Consider the following 6,029-nt stretch of genomic DNA (forward strand, 5'->3'; position numbering starts at 1 on the left):
GAGAATCAGATCGTCGATAAAACGGCGATAAAAAACGATGCAGTCACGTCATAGGTTCCTATCTCCAAAGATGTGGGACAGCTCCCACCAACCCATGAAAAGGTTGGCATAGGAGGGGGCAAACTTGGCCTCCATCGCCATCCCACACCTCTGGAGGTAAAAGACACCCTGAAACTCAAAAAAGTTGTGGGTTAGTAAAAACTCAGTCACCTGTAAAACATACTGTTGGAAATCTGTCGTGAAGGAGGACCAATTTTTTAGGAAGAATGATACAGCTTCCAATCCTTTGGAATGTGGGATGGTGGAATAAAGTGCTGTAACATCAATGGTTGACCATAGATGTACCCCTTCCTGCTATTTAATGTCCTGTACCAAATTCATAAGGTGCTTGGTGTCTTTGAGGAAGCTGGGGAGTGAGTCCACAAATGGATGTAGGATCATATCCAGACATTGGGACAGGTGTTCAAAAAGAGACCCTATACCACTTACTATTGGACGTCCCCTGACATCCTGCAGGGACTTGTGCACCTTTGGAAGGTGATGAAAAACAGGAGTAACCGGATGTTCAACATATAAGTATGACATGGTATCTTTATCAATAAAGCCATTTTCCATCCCTTCGTCCAGAAGGTGCAATAGTTCTCTCTGAATTCGAAAGGTTGGATTGGTTGGTAGTACTGAATAGCAGCTATCATCATTGAGTTGACGCAGTGCTTCGTTTATATAATCAATTCTATTCAGTACTACCACCGAGCCACCTTTGTCTGCATTTTTCACCACAATATTTTGGTTATTAGCCAAAGAGGACAGGGCTTCCCTTTCAGCTCTACCCAGATTATCAGGTCTCTGTTTTGAAGACATCGATAATGTTTTTAGGTCACTCTCCACTCTTTTATAGAAGTTTTCAACAACCGTTCCCCTACTATGTATGGGGTAAAATTTTGATGGCGATTTAAGACTTTTCACTCTATTTGTACTGAGTGGAGCCCCTGGCTCATTGCCTTCTATAAGAAGAGCATTGAGTGAAACCAAATCACAAGAGTCAGGGAACGAAAGATCAGTGTTGAGATTGGTGGTAACCCACTGTGTACCCCGACTTTCATCTGGTGGTACTATATCTCCACCTGAGTAATGACCCTTCAATGTAACATTGCGAATTAGAAGATTTACATCAATCACTGTTCTGAAGAGATTGAAACTTGTAGATGGCACAAATCCCAATCCCAGGCTCAGTACATATATCTGAGTCTCAGACAATGTTTCATCTGAAAGGTTAATCACACATGTTACTTGTACTTCGTTTGGTTCCTTATCTCTCTCAACTTGTACCCTGTCTTTGCCTGTCCCATAGTCCCTCCCCTGTCGGGGTTGCTCTGGGGCAAGGAAAAAACCTGCTGTACTTGTTCATGTCCAATATCAGGGTTAGCGGGTAAAGCTGACCTCATGGTGTTAGCCACAATTACATCTCTTTGGGATACTGCTGGCTCACTGGCTTTATACTTAGTGTTTGTCCCCTTTTGTTTTGTTGCAGGGTCTACTCCTGATGTTCTATTGTATGTAGGTGCACTGTGTACTATTTCCTCGGTTTGTTTGTGTTTAAGGATTCCTTTCTGTGGTATAAGCTCATCCCCACTAGTACTATCCCCTGATTCTGCCTCAGTGTCTGAAAAGGAAACTTGTGACTGTCTCCTCCCTCTTCTGTTGCATCTACCCCTATTGCGGTTCTGTTGCCTATGAACTTGTGTCCGTCTAGATCTGTTCCACACATACACTGAATCAGTATCATAGTCAGTCTGATCTCGAATATACTTATTATGTTTAGTGTTGATAATTGATCTTTTTGCTTCTGCTATGGTGTCTCGTAATACAGTATCAAATTGACCATAATCTACATCCTCTTTCCTAGAATTAAGTTCCATTTGTATCTCATATATATTATCTCTAACTGTAGACAGTAATTTTGATTTGTAATCACATAATAATATCATAAGCCTCAGAGAACATTCCGTTAATATTGAGTTCCAAGCTTTTATAAAATCAGTGTCATTGGTTTCAAAAGTGGGGTATTTGTTTACCCTTAACCCCCTAGGGACAATACATAATTCAACATATTTATTCATTGACCAAATGTCCCATTGAAGTTTTATTTCCCTGATTTTCAGCTTCTCCATATCCTCAAAACGTTCTCCTAGTGCGGAGTAAACTTTATCTGTAGAAAAAATCCTTGATAGCTCTGTATCAGGTTCACCCCCAGTCTCTATTGGTTGGAGTGAAAAGTACTGTGATACTATTTGATCGTCCATAACGATATTGTTACCCTGCATGTTAGAAGTAGGTTTCTCTAGCGTCGCCTGTAACGCTTAATTATTATACCAAAAAACAATAGAGAGAGAACCTAGTACCTGACAGGAATTAAATAATGTCCCATCTCAAGTTATACTTGACAGATGTCGAAATAAAGTTCAGGCAATGAGGCAGTGGTGCATAATACAGGAATGTGCAGATTTTAGAATGATACAGTCTCACCTCTGGTTACCGCTTCACACCATGTTCCGCTATTTTCACCTTGAGGTCACAGAATTACAGCTGGGTTCTGGCACACTCGCACCCACCAGGGGGGGGGGGGGAGTGTACGGTGCTGTATCAGATATAATCCACAAAACAATCCGTAAATCTTTTCACTCACTTGCTGCTTGCCGGGAGTTCAGCCGAATCGCTCCTTCAGAGGATCAGAAGCATACCGCCCACCATTAGAGTGGGCAAGGCTACTACTCCTATAGTAGATCACTTTGCCCAAATCCACGGACAAGACCTGACTTCTTTCTCGTGGCAGCCTATAGATATGGTACCGAGACCGAGAAGAGGGGGTGATCGTGAAATAGCACTCTCTAAAAGAGAGATGCTGTGGATTTTTAAGATGGAAACCAGAGTTCCAAAAGGATTGAACTCTGAGTTTGATCTTATAAACTACTGGGAATAGAAATAAATTCTTCATTCCATGTTATGTTTATACAGTTACATCCTTAAAGATTTTCTCACTGTTATTCATTTATACTAATTAAATAAATAATCATTTTACACACTACACATATGTATATATATATATATATATATATATATATATATATATATATATATATATATATATATATATATATATATATATTACAGTTTCATTCTAGTGATATATCTACTAATTATATATCCCACTCCTAGAATTTATTATAAATCCATCTCCTAGAAATATGTCATCTAATGAATTTAGATAATAGGAAATTGTGTCTCTATATGTATATTGTAAACATCATTACATAGAGGTAATTTTTAAAAAATACTCTGGTTTTGTTTTTTGTGTTGTATTCACAGAGAGTGGGTCAAAACTATTAAGCGGCATATATGACCGCATAGTTGTGTAAAGGTTCTTAGAAGCCTCAATAAATGGCCCTTACTCTCAAGTGTGGTACACAACTACAAACCCAGAAGAATAAGTATCTATAAATTAAATTGCTATGTGGTAACACTTTGCCAATTATTTGACCTTTAATTCAGAATTGGTACTATTATAGCTTTGTTAAATTAATATTCAGGTCAAACAGCTACACTGTAGATAATGGCAATTGAATTATGGTATTTATTTTATATTTTTACTTATGATTTGTCAATAAGGAATATCAGAATAATATATGTATCTGTGATGTAGCTTTATGACCTCTTGTTGCTCTGTTATCTTTACTTCACAACCAGTATGTATGGGGTTAAAATAAACTCAGGGCGTGTTGTTTTTCAATATGTTTTTAGCCAATGAGGTTGTTCTTACTTATGTACATAAGGAACACCTGTGGCTGGCTTCAGTATGCTATGATTACGGCTATGACGAAACGCGTAAGCCTGCCAGCCAGAGGTGCCCCATCTCTGCTCTATTGACACTGTGTTGTCCTATTTTATATATACCAATAAAGGTTATATTTTATTTTTACACTAACGCTCTCAATTGCTTTCTTTGGTGGACTTTATACTTTTGCCTTGAGAGCGTTAGTTCCCTGCCTCGTCCACTTCTCTCCCTTCCTGGGAGCAACCACCGGATCTGTATTGGTCTGTATTGGTCAAGCGGCAGTTGGGAGATCCCATTATTACACAAGTGAAAAGCCAATTCTGTGTTAAAGTCCCGTCTACCTTAACGGAGGATTCCTATGGTTCCAGGCTGCAGTCCTTGGATTGGTGGACAACTAGTGTGACGAAATTCAGTCGAGCTCTCAGATTGGAGGATTGTCCGGTAGAGTCCTAGACACGCCCCCGGGTGGGCGGTATGCTTCTGATCCTCTGAAGGAGCGATTCGGCTGAACTCCCGGCAAGCGGCAAGTGAGTGAAAAGATTTACGGAACGTTTTCTGGATTATATCTGATACAGCACCATACACTCCCCCCCCCTGGTGGGTGCGAGTGTGCCAAAACCCAGCAGTAATTCTGTGACCTCAAGGTGAAAATAGCGGAACATGGTGTGAAGCGGTAACCAGAGGTGAGACTGTATCATTCTAAAATCTGCACATTCCTGTATTATGCACCACTGCCTCATTGCCTGAACTTTATTTCAACATCTGTCCACAACCTAAGACTGTTTGTTTACATTGCTCCTGTCTATGCAGTATACTTGAGATGGGACGTTGTTTAATTCCTGTCAGGTACTAGGTTCTCTCTCTATTGTTTTTTGGTACCTTGTATCTAAGCCTCTGCAGACTGACCCTTTATTTCAGTTCTTTTGACAGACTTGAATTTTAGCCAATCAGTGCTCACTTATAAATAACTACACAAGAGTGGGCACAATGTTATCTATATGGCCCACATGAACTAGCACTGCGTAGCTGTGGAAAACTTTCAAAATGCACTGAAATTTTTTTTTTACTAGAATTTCCCTTTAAGTGAAAAAGTCACATTAAGTTGCTTTTTGAATGAAGAAGACTATGCCAAACAAACAGCAAGAAACAATACAAGGGAAAAAAGGAAATGCTCTAATGCTGAGGTCTGCAAACATTTCCTGTAAAGGGCCAGATTGTAAATATTTTAGGCTTTAAGGGCCACAAGGCAAAATTAAGTATTGGTACTTCTGTAGCAAGGGAGAAATGGAATTTCTTTATTGATAAAATTCAAAATATATTACAAACTAGCCGGCCGGTACCCAGCATGGCCACGTTTGTGTGAAGCTCCGTGATGCCAATTCCTTGGGAGCCACAAAACAGATATCAGAGAAGCCAGGCCAATGACTAATGGACAGCACTCTGTAGCACTATGCTCCTACTCACTGCCAATCTCTTACAATCGCTTCGGCAACTACCTATGGTTGTTTTAAATAAGCTGGAACGCCTGGAGCTGAAACTTCCCAATAGCACTTGCGGCCTAGCTGCGACATCAGTGCAACATATGAATGAGAGAGCCGCTCAACCTCATCACACAAACCTCTGAATCACCAGACTATGGGAGAGTGAGTACCCATCCATACAAATAAGGTCCCTAGTGTGGTTGGGCCATCACTACAGACCACAGACTGCCCAGCTCTTCTCAACATATGACAAGGGAGATTACAGACCCTAGATAATTATGCGTAAATTAGCATAGTAACGGAAGTGAAAACCTCTGGTCCTACTAAGGGGATACTTTGTTCACATTCATTTTACAAAGGCCTAATCACTTTAAGTGCCACAACAAATGTACAGCTCCTGATATGTATAAAGACACCCTCCCTGGGATCCCCTCAATTATCACTAACAAGCTTTTGGTCATTTCAAGAAGCCATGACAACTGTTCCAAATCTGCTTGATGAGTTAATGAGATTGCTCAATAAACATCAGAGGCTATTATTGGCCCCGATAACCTCCTCCAGCTCAACTTAACATCGCTGCGGACCCAGAGTGTCCGAGAAGAGTCAGTCATCTTCACACTCCCTTCAAGCAGTTCCACAGCACTCTGCCTATACGCTACAGAAGAGCAGCTAACAAAAGTAATGCCTCTCTCAGCACCCCCTAAAAAGCGTAACAC

Source organism: Bombina bombina, chromosome 1 (genome assembly GCF_027579735.1).
Source record: "Bombina bombina isolate aBomBom1 chromosome 1, aBomBom1.pri, whole genome shotgun sequence".
NCBI classification, from domain to species: Eukaryota; Metazoa; Chordata; class Amphibia; order Anura; family Bombinatoridae; genus Bombina; species Bombina bombina.